The sequence below is a fragment of the Passer montanus genome, unplaced genomic scaffold, assembly GCF_014805655.1.
Source record: "Passer montanus isolate IOZ18808 unplaced genomic scaffold, ASM1480565v1 scaffold100, whole genome shotgun sequence".
In the NCBI taxonomy this organism is placed as follows: domain Eukaryota; kingdom Metazoa; phylum Chordata; class Aves; order Passeriformes; family Passeridae; genus Passer; species Passer montanus.
The window spans coordinates 1,441,656-1,456,945 of NW_024356506.1; the positions used below are offsets into that span (position 1 = coordinate 1,441,656).

The window sequence follows — 15,290 nt, forward strand, 5'->3', positions numbered from 1 at the left end:
AATTGATCCAGGGATTATTGACTCACTAGAAGTTCTTCCATTGACTTCACATTAACTCTGGACCAGGATTGGAATGCAGCTGATCCAGGACTGAGGTGAACCAATTCTGATCCAGGGTGGAGGTGCTGCCCAACAGCATAACAACAATTGCTCTGTAAAATTTTGGGACGTGTTGTCTTAATGATTTATGTCGTGATTTGAATTCTTGGTGAAATTTAAGTGGGCAGAATAAAACTCTTCAGCTTGTCACTCAGCCTAAGACTAAGACTAAAATGTCCTTTCTCAACTATCCTCATCTGTTCTACTGCCTGTGAGTGATTATGGAATAATTTGGGTTGGAAGGGACCTTAAATATCCTCCAGTTCCAACCCCCTGCCATGGTCAGGGACATTTTCCACTAGACCTGGCTACTAAATCCCCATCCAGACTGGCCTTCCAGGGATGGGACAGCCACAGCTTCTCTGGAGACCCTGTGCCTGGGCCTCATCTCCCTCACAGGGAAGAATTTCTTCCAAATATCTCATCTAATCCTGCCTCTGACAGTGGGAAGCCACTTCCCCTTGTCCTGGCACTCCATGCCTTGTTCATACCATCCCTTTTGTAGCCCCTTTAGCTACTGAAGGGTGCTGTAAACTCACCCCAGAGCCTGGAGGGGTGGGGGAAAGGTGTTTTTAGGATTTGGGGTTTTTTTTTTCTCATTATCACACTCTGATTTAATTGGTAATAAATTCAATTATTTTTTGCCAAGTTGAGTCTGCTTTGCCCATGATGGCATTTGGTGAGTGGTTTTTCCCTGACCTTATCTCACAGCATGAGTCACTGTATTATCTCTCCCCTGTCCAGTTAAAGAAGGGGAGTGACACAGGGACTTTGGTGTCCACCCAGGGTCAACAGAGTGCTCCAGGTGGGGTCTCACCAGAGCAGAGAGGGAGAATCACCTCCCTTGACCAGCTGGCCATGCTGCTTTAGACAGAGGGAACTTTAACTAATTTGGGATCCAGGGATTCCCTATAATGCAGCGTCCTGGCCACAAACTGCAACATCTGTTCAGCTTTGAAGTGGAGAAAGCTTTACCTTGTGGATGCCTCTTCTGCACCATCCAGCCTTCTCCTTGGAGGCCTGCCATCAATGACAGCTTTGAAATGGCTGAATAACCAGGATATTTTAAGGAAGGAAATGTACTGAAGGTGGGGATGAGGCATTAAAAATGCCCAGAGACAGCACAGACCCAGGTGTAACGTGCCAGTCTCAGTGCTGCTCTGTGTCCTCTCCAGTCAGAAGCACTTCACAGACCTGTGCTCATCTCTCCCACTCACATAACACAAAGAACAAAGCTGTGCTAATGAGAGCAGGGTTTATTTGCTCTTAGCATTTATTTCCTTTTAGAAAAAGGATGCTCAGGCTGAAAAGAATCAGTGATAAAACCTCTCCTCTGAAACATACAGATGTAGCTCACTACAATAGTTAGTAAAAGCTCATTTTTAAGAAGAAAGGCAAAGTAATTTTCCAATCCCTGCACAATCTATTTGAGAGCAGGGATGAGGCTCAACAACATTACAAAGGCCATCCACTGAGGGAGGTAACCTCTATTATTTCATCAGACACCCTCTAGGAAAAAGCTCTTCCATATGAGGATTAGGGAAATTCAAGCAAATTCCCTCTTCTTCATCATGTCAGACATGAGTGTTTTGTTTAACCTTAAAGGTCCTCTGTAGTACATTTTTTACACCCTTTTGATGCACTCTCCCAGGAGGTTGCCTAGGATCCCCTCTTTCATGAGCTGCAATGCCATGTTGCTTTTTTGGCTGTTCCTTCATTGGCTTTATGGAGCTTTAGGGCCCTTTTTCCACACAAAAGCACAGCTTTGCCTAGCAGGATAGAAAGCAGCTTTAACCCAGCTGCGTGATTAGCACATTTTTCTAGGACATGGGAATGGTGGATTGGAAACTTCCCAACCTGTGAGACTTGAGTCCAAACCACCCACTTCCTAGGCAAGGAAGATAATCTCTATTACACTGCAAAAAGGGCAGATTTTGCATTACCAGACAGTCAGGACTGTGCCATTGGTGATCATTACATGCACCCAGAACAGGCATTTGAGATGAGCTTTCCTGGGGTGCTGGAGAAGAGAACCACAGTCCTGAATCTCATGAAGTGCTGGGAAGGAAGTGCTCAGCTCTGCAGAGAGCAGTGCCTCTAGATATACACTGGAGAAAATTTTAGATATCCAATATTTAATACTTCCCATCCCTGCACTCCCTATTCCTGGGGCTGCGTAAGATCAGGCTGGATGGGGCTCTGAGTAATCTGATTTAGTGGAAGGTGACCCTGTCCACAGAAATGAGATGATCCTTAAGGTGTCTGTAGAAGCCTAGAAGATAAAGGGGGCTGATGTTTATCCCTCAAACACCAATAGCTGCATAGCAGTGGAGCCAGCCAAGGATTTTTGTGGCTGGAAGAAGGGGCTTTATGGAGGTAGGGCAGCACTTCTGGGGACAAAGATCCTTGTTCTGTGTCATAGAGATCAGGACAACTCAGCAAAGCCCAAGCACAGGAATGAGGTTGAGAATTGGTGTTAGGAGGGCCAAGACCATCCAAGATCCCAGAAGCCTCTGACCCATTTCCAGACAGGTCTAGAAGAACAGGCTGTGGATGACAACTGGTTTGCACAGAAAGTGAGAAATTTATCTCTAATATGGGGAAAATTTATCTATAAAAATGCACCCCCATGAAGCATGGCCACCCCATAGCTGGATCAGCACTGAAGACAGGACTAGTGATTTCCTTCCTTCCTTCCTTCCTTCCTTCCTTCCTTCCTTCCTTCCTTCCCCTCCCTCCCTCCTTCCCTCCATCTCTTCCCTCTCCCCTTCCACTCTACCCGTTTATCCAGAACCCACTGCCAGTGCTCACACAGGAGGTCAGGGAGTAACTTATACAATTTCCACAACAAGTCTGCAATTTACCTGTAAAACTTTGTAAACTTTGTCTGACTATTGTTGTTCCTTTTGCCCAGGAGCATCTACAAGCACTGAACGCTCCCTTCCCCTAAGGATGAGATGTCACAATTCCCTCCAATATTAAACATACAATTCTAATAGAAAAAGCATTGGCATTTATGGACACAGGTGGCTAAAAAATCCCTAAGAAATATTTTCTCAGACAGTTTTGCAGAGTAACCATCCTAACCTTCTTCATGAAACAAGACCTAATTGCTAACATTTCTTCATTTGGATCTCATTTCCAGTACTAGAAAGCAACCAAAGATCCAATCAGTATTGGCAACCTGTACTACAATCACCTTGTTAGCCAAAGTGCCTCGAGTGGGTCTGGGTGATAGCTTGTTGTCTGATTTCTTGCTCCCACTATTGCTATATGCAGTCACGACACTGAGAAATTTTAGGAGGAATTTTAGCAACATAAATAAGGGCAAAGGAAAGCATATTTTCCTGATCACAGACTATCTGCCAGCCATTCAGATGGGAGGGGAGGAGCTGATTTAGGCTGCTAAATTTAATTAAAGCATATGTTCTTGGGCTCTGCAGTGGGATATCCTCAAATCTCCCTTACCTTGTCTCCTTTCCAGGTCATTACAAAGTTTAAATCACATTGAAAGGTTTTTGTTTCACTACAAAATTTTTTTCTCTATTTCCTCCAGAGAAATCATACAGAAACCCCAAGCAATAAGATATTAAGACCTTTGCTCTGAAGTGGGATATGCTCAAATCTCCCTTACTTTGTCTCCTTTCCAGGTCGTTACAAAGTTTAAATCGCATTGAAAGGTTTTTGTTTCACTACAATTTTTTTTTTTCTCTATTTTCTCCAGAGAAATCATACAGAAACCCCAAGCAATAAGATATTAAGACCTTTTGCAAGAGGACAGCAAAATTAAGATGCCTGCAGGATTAATCAGGAAAGCAGTTATCACTTATTAAAGGTATTAAGAATATAAGATGATGCCAATTATTGTTAGAAGACATAAAGGTAGCTGGAAGATTAGAAGAGACACACGATGAGCAGCCTGGGTCACAGTCCAAATGGGCATCAATGACACAGGTAAGGGAGGTCCTGTGTGTGAAAACAAGAATTAGAAACCAGAAGGAAGCTGATGTTCTATGAAGTGCTTCCTTATCTCTTGCAGGTCCAGAGAGACTGGTGGAGAGGCAGGGTATGAATGTAAGACAATTTCAGGCTCAAATGACATGTGTAGAGTGTCAAAATCCAGCACAGGAGAGACAGAGTTCACCTGAGGCACGGTCACTTAAAACCAGGGAGGCTGTAAGGGAGCTTTTAGAGTGGGGAGTGAGGGAAGTCAAACCAGAGCATACGGCTTGGGATGACATTTCTAAAGATGAAGACACAAATGTAGGTGCCTCTCAATGAAGAATAGGTCATGGGAAGTAAGCACTCAAACAGAAAATGGAAAACACAGCATTTGACATTTGAAAAGGTTGTCGAGACAGGAGCTAACATGGCAGTAGGTGTTTTACTATGTAAATGCTGGAAACCTCAGAGATGCAGGTGATGGAACTGGCCTTTCTGAGCCTGAATGAGGTGACAGAAATACATGGATCAAAAACTTGGTGGAGGGAAAACAATCAAAGGGACACTGTATCAAATAAGCCAGATGCTAGCAGGAGAGAGGAAAACAGATCAACAAGAACCTCTATGAACTGAAACTCCAGGCCAAGATGGAACAATGCACCTTTGGGCAAACAGACTTTCCTACACACCTGTACAGTGGTACTGACTGATGTCAAAAACCCAAAAATGTAGGAATGGCGGGAAGGGGAATCATAAAATCATAGAATGGGTGGGGTTGTGAGGGACATTAAAGATCATCTCATTCTATCCCTTTGCCATGGGCAGGGACTATCTTCTACTGTTCCAGGTTGCTCCAAGCCACGTCCAACCTGGCCTTCAACACTTCCAGGGATGGAGCAGCCATAATTTCTCTGGGAAACCTGCGCCAGGGCTCAGGGAAGAATTTCTTCCAAAAATCCAGTCTAAATGTCTCATCTTTTAGTTAAAAAGATTCTATCACAATAGGCTCTGGTAAAAAGTCTTTCTCATGAGCTCCTTTAGGTGCTGGAAAAGGCTTTAAGGTCTCACCAGAGGTTTCTTTGCTCAGTTGGGCTGAACGATCCCAACTCTCTCAACAGCAGAGATGGTCCAGTTCTCTGGGAATCTTCATCTCCTCCCCTAGACTCGTTCCAACAGGTCCACATCCTTCTTATCTCAGGGTCCCAAGAGCTGGAAACAGAAGTCTAGGCAGGGTCTCACCAGAGTGGGGTAGAGGGGCAGAATCGCATCTGCTGACACTCCAGCCACACTTCTGCTGCAGCCCAGGACATGGCCTCTCACCCACCAGCATTCTGAGGGATTTCAGGTCCCTCCATGGAGACTGAGCAAAGATCACATCTGAGTCTGAAGCAGCAGTTGGTGACTGATCCCAGAAGAAGATACGCAACCCCTGGGCTGCTATAAAAATCTAGTTCAAAATCTCATCATGAAGTCAGCATCCTGCAGCAAAATTCCACAACGTACCTTGCATCCACATCCCAATGGGAACAAATGGGCCAAGCATCCACCAAAGCTCTGTCCAAATCCAGCAGCAGGACTGGGTAGGAAAAAAGCTCTTAAAGAAAAAAGTTAAAAAAGAGAAGTGAAAGGAATTAAATCCTTACAGGTGTTGACAGTACCATCAGGGTGTTGAGTAGGAAACAAGCCACTGCTGTGCTGCTGGTTTGCTCTTGGAGAACAAATCGAGTGAGCGTGGTTTAACAGGGGGATAAAACTGATTTTAGAAATAAAAAAGAAATATAGAAGAGACAGGGTTAATAAACATCTCAGACCTGCTTTGAGAGTATGCCTGAAAAAAAAATAAGTTTGGTTTGGATTAAAAAGACAGAATAACCACAGACAAAACAGAAGGGCTGGATATATTTACCCAAGAGTTTTAGAGCAAATAAAAAATTAAATATCTGAATTATTAACAACAATGTGCAATGTTTCACTTAAAGTGTCCCTGGTATGTGAAGACTGGAGAGGATCCAGGACAGATCTAGGGAACTGCAAACTTATAAACCTGACATGTGAACCAAAAAAATTATCTGAAACTTTGATGAAGGAAGGTAAAAAGGTTTCACTTCTGCTTAATTGCACCTGAAAGAATTCTTGGTTTTTTTAATGGATTAACGGGGTGTCAATAACCCAGAAAATAAAATTATTTTGGATGCCCAAAAAAAGTTTTAACAAAAGGTATTTAAAGGAAATAAGCAGCCTTGGGATAAGATCATCCTCTTATCTGGCCTTGAGTGATATAAATAATCTTTTAAAGGCAGGATGCAAAGGGTGGGAGCAACAATTTGGTTTATTTTGGTGCAAGGACTCGTGTCTTTAAATGAAGCTAAATGGGAATTAAAATAAAACAAGGAACATTTGTCATGGAGCAGGTGTCAGTCATGAAAAATATAAACGGACATTTTTATGGGCTAAAATCTGGGTGGGAGCTGGAGGAAGGAATCAGCAAGGATCACAGCAGGGCCAGGAAATCTCAGAACTGAAAGTAGCTGGAGATTGGCAGAGTGGTCATAAGAACCATCCTGTGCTCTTTCAGCACCCACTTTTGGTGAGGGGAGAAGATGGGTCAAATGTACGTGGGTCCAAAACAACACTGATTTTTTAAAGTAGTGTTTATTTTAAAACAGAATGTGTTTGAATTTCTTATGGTCTTAATCTATCCAACCCATCCCACTGAAGGGGGAATTGATTGTCCAACAGAATAGATTGCCCTACAGAATAAAGAGGCTTCAGGAGACTGTTTGGTCCATCCCCAAATCATCTCAACCATCACAAAAAATCACTTCCATTGAAGATTTGTGATTCATTCTGGTTTTGAAAACTTCCAGCAGCCAAAATTCCAGTCCTTCCCAGGTAGTTTGTACAAGTGCTTTACAAACCTTAATACCAGATAGTGGCTTATCATATCTAAATTAAATCTTCTCCCACCAATCCAAAATCAGTTTAAGCCAATGGCTTCTTGACCTGTCCTCAGTGGGCATGGAGAACAGTTTTTCTGTTTCTTTTCGCAGCAAGGCTTCATGTATTAGAGAAGTTATTCCCATTCCGCAGATCTTCAATTTTCTAGACTCACCAAGCTCATCTCTTTCAATCTTTGTTAGTAATTACATTGTCTAGATCTCAGATCTTTCTTGCTGCTGTTCTTTGTTCTTTTCTCTAGCTGTCTCAGAGTGTGGACAGAAACTTCAACATAAGTTCTGCTCAGTCCTTATAAACTCTGGGAAAAGCACTTCTTCTTTTGGCATTGTATTCTCAAAACATTGTTTTTGTCTTTGGGCATTTTAAAAATTTTCTTTAGGAAAGGGAAGATTTTCTCACACATCTCAGACCAGTGCTACTATTTAAAAATTATTCTGCAGTGGCATTTGCAGTTTGAACACAATTATAATCTGTTGTGAGAGATGTATAAAATCATAAAATCACAGAATCATTAAAGTTGGAAAAGACCCCCAAGATCGAGTCCAAGCACGGAGCCAGCATTGCCAAGTCCATCACTAAACTATGTCCTTAAGTGCCCCATTATGTAGCAAAAATGTGTAGAAAACCTTTTACCTTTGAAAATGTTTTATCTGGGGGAAAAAACTATTAACTGGGTGAAAGCAGAGGCACAGAGAACAATTCCTGACTAATGAGTGGTAGTAACTGCATCTTTAATAATAGTAACCAAATAGAGACTTGATTCTGGTAGAAGAAATTCAGCCTTAAAAACAGATGATGAATTAAACCAGAATTAGATGTTTTAAATCCAGATTTTTTTTTTTTCATTTTCTATTTTTTTTTCATTTTCCTATTTTCCACTTATAATTCAGGTGTTCCTTTTTCATTATTTCATCACTGCAGCATAAAAAGGAGGTTTTCAGTTATGCTCTGGATACTTTGATGCCTTTAGATACCCCAGAATGGTTTGGGTTGGAAGGGACCTTAAGATTATCCCATTCCATCCCCTCTGCCATGGGCAGGGACACCTTCCACTAGACCACATTGCTCAAAGCCACATCCAACTCAGCCTTGGGGAAGAATTGTCATAGGGAAGGAGGAAGCACTGAGATTTTCAGAGCTGAAACCTCCCTCCGTTCACTCTTTGCAGTGCTTTCCTTGCATCTTTCATACCTGCAGCTCCCGTGCCACGGCTCCCCTACGCCCTCCAATTTTTCCTCCTGATTATCCAGGTGCAGCACTGCTGAACCGAGCGAAAGATCACCGGTGTTTTGTCACGGAGTTAAGTGGAGTGAGGGATTTGTTCCGACCTCTGAGTTCTCCTCACCACCAGCCCGGTTTAGCCCCGTTCCCTCACCGTTGTGTTACATCTGTTGCTCTCAGCACGGGCTCCTTTAGCTCTGTCAACATCACTTTCAATTGCCACTTGTCATCCCTGCTCCGAGCTCGATTTAACATCTCCAGCTTCCATAAGCAAAACTGATCACCGGGATTACTGAGAGTATTGGACACGCTTTATTGATGAGGTGATTGACTTATCACTGCCTCGGAGACAAAGCTTTTTACATTGGCTCGTGGCTTTTATTTTCCTAATTCAGATGCAATCAGACGTCTCCAGAAAAGGAAGGGTCAGATGTAGCAACACTCAGATAAATCCAAGTGAAATGCCTCTAAAATCCACAGCTATTGCAGCTATAACCAGATGTAACTGATGCAGGGGTACACAAAGTATTGAAAATCATTTCTTTATGGCTCGTGATTCTTCCTTGTGACGTACCAGACCTGCCAGGTGGTCAAAGCTTGGGACATGTATTGCTGCCACTGCAGTACTCGATGAAAACATCTGTTTTATGCCAGATTTTGCTCCTTCCTGGAATTCATGGCTCTCTTGGACTTTAAATAGACTGAAATAAGGTTGTTCAGGGATTACCTGGCTTTTTCCAGACTCCTTTTATTGTTGCTATAATATCTTTTTTTATTAAATTGCTCACAGGTAGCAACATACGAATGTGCTGTGATAAGCTCTCTGAGCTCTGCTGTTTTCAGGGAATCTTAGGTCACTGGATGAATGTCTGGAAATAGGAAATAAGAGTCAGCCTTGGTTTTGTGAAGCATTCAGGCTGACTTGTGTTTGTTGTTGTGCTCCTTGTAGTTGACTGGCTTGGTGTGTAAGGCATTTGAGTGGAAAACAGTATTTTTATAAAAGAAAAAAGTGCTTTTCCAACTGTGTGGTTGGCCAATTAATTCAGCATTGAAAAGTTGAGTACTGCTAAAAAAAACAGCTTTATTTTTTTCAGCAGTCTTCAGGAAAGCCACAAGCCCAGCCTAATAACTGAAAAAAAAGCAGGAGAAAAAAAATAAAAGGAAGCAGGAATATGGGAAGAAAAGGGGAGAATACTTTCTTATTTAAATCTGAAAAGAAATTGGACCAAACAAAGAAAGAAACTTCTGAAAAGAAGTTTTATGGGGTTTGGTTTGGGTTTGTTTGTTTTGCTTTTGTGGTTGTTTTGGGGGGTTTTGTTGGTTTTGTTTGGTTTTTTGTTTATTTGTTTTTTAAGTGGAGACTCCATAAACACATATGTAAAACTACCCTACCTTAGGATTTACTTATCCTAAGTAAATAATTCCTAGAACATTTTTAAAATCTGGAGAAATTTATTTGTACTTACTCTGGACAAATATCCAGGCTTTCTCCTCCATGTGATTGCAATGATAAGTTGTTCTTTTTTCTTCCCTGATGGTTTCGCTGCCATGTTTACATCTGTGTCCTAATGGGATAAATTAGGCACTCACTGACACCTTCTTGTGACATTTTTTATTTACCTCACTCTTCCTGAATACATCAACACTTCCAGTCAATCCAATACAGGAGAGAAGTAAATAGCACCTTAGACTATATACCTGGTGTTAAGAACATAATCCAAATTATAACCTAAAACCCACAGTTTATTTAATGCAAGTTATTTGTCTGGGTTCTCCTGCTTTGTAGAAAAGTCCTGTAGTATAGGAATGAAACCCCAGTGAGTTATTTGTAAGGATGTAACAGGGTGTAATACAAATCATTACAGGGAAGACAAATGCACACAGCTTAGAGAAAAAGTAACCAGGAGCACAATTGGATTACCTTTCCATAAATACTTCAATAGCCCAGCTATTAAGAGGCTATGATTTAAGATGATTCACAAAAGAAACCTGTGAGCCAAAAGGAAACTCCTTCCAAGGAGTGGAAGAAATTCCCTAAAGACACAGCCAGCCTAAGTGGGTAATCATCCCAGCAGGGATGAGGCAAAAGCATCACAGCTGAGTTTACTTAAATTCTATTAGAGATCCTCCATTTCATCTCCACGGAGGGATAAGGGCAGTTTTCCAAAGCAGAAACCCACTGACAGCTTCACCCCCAAGTCACATTTCACCAGGTTCAGGGTCTGACCTCCAGGAGTTTTGTTCATGTGGAATGAAATCGCTGCTTCCACCTTGGAAAACGCCAGACAGCATCTGGTAAACGGGCAACTTCCTCCCACTCAAAGATGAGGAACACGAAGATTAAGCTGTTTTAATAAAATTTTGGCCCCTGGAGCTTTGGTTCCCATACAGCTGACTGTATATTTTTCAGATTTATAGATGTTATCACTGTGGGATGGAACAAAGCTGTTAATTACATGGGTTTTTTTCCCCTGAATTTAGAGAAAGCAACATCTTAATGACGCACAACGCCTTGCTTATGTAAAAGACCTGACTTCCACACCATGCCAAAAACCCACCCTCAGTCTTTCTAAAAGCTGTCACAGATCAATAAGCAGCTGTTAATAACAAGGACCAGCCCTGCTGCACACAACTGGAAGGTTTGCAACAGCTCAAATTCCTCAGAAGAAAAATGTCCCAAGAGAACGTGCAGCATTATTATTGTATGAATAACGCACGTATTGATTAAGCAGTATTTCTCCAGCTCCAAAATGCAAAACCAGCAAGATGCAGCCTGCAAACCAAAGCAGCCATATGAGATTTATCCCACTGTAATTTTTATGATTGCTGTCCCTTGGAATACTTGGGCTGTTTTATACTGGCACGTGTTTATATATTTCTTTTCTTATTTACTTTCATGAGGCTCACGCCGGAGGTAAATATGATTTGTACTGGAAATTACTGCGAAATTTTCACAGTGGTTTTTGAAATGTAATCTATGCTTCTTGCAGGATTAACTTGTTCTTCTATCCCTCTCAAAAAAAACCCAAAAAACACCCAGCAAGACACAGGGCGTTGCACATGTAGCTGTAGTCAGAGGATTTTGCAGGTGACAAGCAGACAGCTGTATTTCGTTATCAGTATATTTTTATGTCCCTTCTCCTAAGGGATTTTCCTCAGAGTCCACAGAAATAAATGATTATCAATGCAGCAAAAGATGGAGGAAACAGCTCGGTGCTGTAAAACCCTGAAGTTTATGGAGGCTCAGGTGGCCCCTCAGCCCTTTTAAAGCTTTTTTTAGCAGGGCTACTGGTGCAGAACTCCATTTCTGAACAGGCAGCTGGCTTGTCAGTCCCTTGTTAAAATGAATTGTTGGTTAAAGGCTCTATCAAGAAAATCCTCTTTATAACTCCTTTTGCAAGCCAGCCACCACGTAAAGCTGCTGTCGCTTGGCAAATAAAAAGCAAACTCCTCGCAGGTACAGTTGTACTCCAGACTGCTCTATCAAAGCACTTGGGCTGGGTGAACCTCCAGTCCCGGGCTGCAATTTGTGGTGGTTTGGAGAGAATTAGTGGCTTTAGCAGCAGAGAGTTGGTGGGGTTTGTTCATTTATTTCTGTGAGCTGTGCCCTGGGCACTGTGCGGCTACGAAGGAGGGCACAGACCTGTCAGGGAATCGCGGAATCATTAAGGCTGGAAAAGACCTGAAGGATCACTGGGTCCAACCACTCATCCAAATTCACCACCAAACCCCGTCCCCAAGCGCCATATCTACACTTTATTTTGCCATTTCCAGGGAAAGGTGAATCCACCACTTGCCCTTTAGAATTATTGACCAGCCTTCCAGTGAATAACTTTTCTTAATATCCAACTTGAATCTCCCCTGGTGCAACTTGAGGTCGCTTCTTTTTACGCTATCGTTATTTGGGAGAAGAGACCGACCCCGCTCCTGGCTACACCCTCCTGTCAGGGAGCTGTAGAGCGATGAGGAGCCCCCTGAGACCCCTCCCTACGGAATAAGCACCCCCAGCTCCCTCAGCCGTTCCTGAGGAGGGTGAAGGTGAGGAGGGCACCGAGAATGAGGAGATGTGGAGTAGGGAACACCGCCCGGAGCGGAGCGGCTCCTGAGGGGCGGCCCCGGGCCCCCTCAGCCGTTCCTGAGGAGGATGAAGGTGAGGAAGGCACCGAGGATGAGGAGGATGTGCAGCAGGGAACCCCGCCCGGAGCGGAGCGGCTCCTGAGGGGCGGCCCCGGGCCGCGCCCTGAAGAGGGAGGCGCTCAGAGGTGGGCGGGGCCCCCTCGGGCAGTCCCCTTCTCCGATTGGTTGCCGCGTGAAGGGGACGGGACGCCTCGTCGCGATGCACTCTGGGAGTTGTAGTCCAAAGAGAGGAGGGAGACACGCTTCACTAATGGGATGAGGACTACAACGATGGGGGGGAGGGAGCCACACGTGGTCGCGGCGGGCGGGGCCGCGGCGGTCACGTGATGTTTGGGTGCCGGCGGTGACGGGCGCGCGGCGGCAGGTGAGGGGCGCGCGGCGGTCGAGCCGCGGGGACAGGGCGGCGACAGGGCCGGGACCGGGGGGACGGAGAGCGGCGACACCGGGGCTGTGTGACACGGGAACCCGCCTGGGCTGGCGCCGGGGGTTTGTGCGGCACGGGGACAGGCGTGTGTGCGTGTGGCACGGGGACAGGGATGGCCTGGCGCTGTGTGTGGGTGTGCGACATGAGGACAGCGTTGGCCTGGCACAGGCTGGGTGGCGCGGGTGTGTACAGGGGGATAGGGCAGGGCTGGCGCTTTGCGTGTGTGTGGCATGGGGACAGGCTGGCCTGGGTGTGTGGGACACGGGGACAGGCGGGTGTGTGTGACATGGGGACAGGGCATGGCACAGGGGGTGTGTGACATGGGGACATGGATGGCACAAGTGTGTGTGTGTGTGTGTGTGTGACATGGGGACAGGGCATGGCATAGGGGGTGTGTGACATGGGGACATGGATGGCACAGGTGTGTGTGTGTGTGTGACATGGGGACGGGGCATGGCACAGGGGGTGTGTGACATGGTGACATGGGGACAGGGCTGGCACAGGGCGTATGTGTGCGACATGGGGACAGGGATGGCACAGGGCGTATGTGTGCGACATGGGGACAGGGATGGCCTGGCATAGTTGGAGGTGTGCATGTGGCATGGGGACAGGGCTAGCACAGCAGTTTGGGGTATGTGTGTGACATGGTGACAGGGCTAGCCCAGGGGGATGTGACATGGGGACAGGAGTGCCCTGGCACAGGGGGCAGCGTGTAACATGGGGACAGAGCTGGGCTGGCACAAGCTGGGGGTGTGTGACATGGGGATGGGGGTGGCACAGGTCTCTGGGTGGGAATTTGGGGCTTTGGCTGCTGTTGCACAGGGTTTTATGTGTGCAGTGAGTGATTTGGGGACAGGGAGGGACATGTGTCAGGGTGCTGTGGACCACACCTGTGTCCCATGTCACCGGTGACTGGGTGAGGATGGGATGTCCCTGCACCCAGTTTGCCACTGTCCCACAGCTGCTCAGGAAGAAATCCTGATTTATCAATTTCCAGCACAATGACAGCGCTGGGAACTGCTCCTGGCTTGTCACCTGCCAGGTTTTTGCTCAATTTTAACAACACAGAGGGCATGATGTTGTTTATTTATTATTTTTTCCTCCTTCCAGGCTAATTCAGGAGCTTGAGGCAGTGGGATGGATTTGGAAGTACAAGGAGAGGAAATAAAACCACTTTTAAATGTACAAAGCGCCGCTTTCTGCGGTGGCCCTCGGCTGACTGCAGAAACTTTTTTTTTGGGTTGCTTTTGTAGTTGGAAAAGTGTTTGTGGTTTGAAGCTTTTAATAAAAGCTCCCCTGAGCTGTGGGGTACAATTAACCTCCGGCATCTGGCGCTGGAGTGGACTTTGCTGGGAAAACCTCGTGTTCCCATGGAAGTGCTCGCTGTCTTTGTGTGCATTTCAAAAAGCAGAGGGTTTGGAAAGCTGAAAGCACGTTTCATTCTGCCACCAGCATGCCGAATACGCCCTGCAGAACCCTCCTCTTGTTAGCATTTGAAGTTGTCTGTGACATTTTGGAGCTTGAGGTCTGGGAGTGCTGCAGGAACAAGGAGATGTTTGTTTGCAAACGCTTGCGTGGGGTGGCGGCTCCAAGTTTTGCTTTGTGCTTTATTCTGCACAAAGGATTTAGGATTCAGCAGAGTGAATCCTAAATTTTTACTGGCTGTGTGCTGCAGAGTGGGAAGGATTGATTAAAATGTGAGGGTTTTCCCCCACCCTTTTTTTTTTTTTTAATTTAGCAATAAGGTTTATACTTTATCAGGCATTTATCCCTTTTTCCAGACTGGTTTTTCCCTTTCCAATGGGGCTGTGAACATACAGTGCTCAGTCCTGCACTGCTGGGCTCTGCTGTGGTCCAGCTGTCCCTGCATGTGTTTCTTGTCTTTAAATCCCCACTGACTCAGCCCAGCTGCTGTCTGACCCCTGGATGCTCTCCTGCTCTGCTGTCTTCTCCAGCTGTGATGCCCTTTTCCATCTCATCTCCAGGCTGAACTCTGGGTGTTGTCTGGAGTGTTAATCATGGAATCATGGAATGGGTTGGGTTGGAAGGGACCAACCATCCAGTTCTGCCCCTCTGCCATGGGCAGGGACACCTTCCACTATCCCAGGTTGTTCCAAAGCCCATCCAGCCTGGCCTTGAACACTTCCAGGGATGGTGCAGCCACAGCTTCTCTGGGCAGCTTCTGCCAGGGCCTCCTCACTCTGTCATTAAGGAATTCCTTCCTAAAATCCAACCTAAATCTCCCCTCCTTTACCTCAATGATATTCCCCCTTCTCCTATCACTCTGTGCCCTTCTGGAAAATCCTTCTTCTTTGTGTAGATGCAAAATCAGATTTTTAAATCCCTGATGTGTCAGTGCATTGCTGTCTGACCCCTTGTTGCCTTCCTGCTCTGCCATCTTTGCCAGCTGCATCATCTTTTTCCCTCTCATCCTCAGTCTGGCTTGTGGACTTCTAGGGTGTTAAATGTGCTGATTCCCACTTTCCAGTGGTCATTCACACAACAAATC

General features: G+C 45.2%; 1 protein-coding gene across 5 annotated transcripts in view; it reads left to right on the forward strand.

Annotated features, from left to right (window-relative positions):
• The first annotated feature begins 12,671 nt into the window (after positions 1-12,671).
• TSNARE1 (t-SNARE domain containing 1) overlaps positions 12,672-15,290 on the forward strand; it is a 450,340-nt gene continuing 447,721 nt past the window's right edge. For 3 of the 5 annotated variants that reach the window (XM_039714443.1, XM_039714426.1, XM_039714471.1), the window contains exon 1: positions 12,672-12,721. The gene's annotated coding sequence lies outside the window, so the exon portion shown is untranslated. The remainder of the gene's footprint in view (positions 12,722-15,290) is intronic. The other 2 variants (XM_039714434.1, XM_039714452.1) reach the window with 2 other exon arrangements.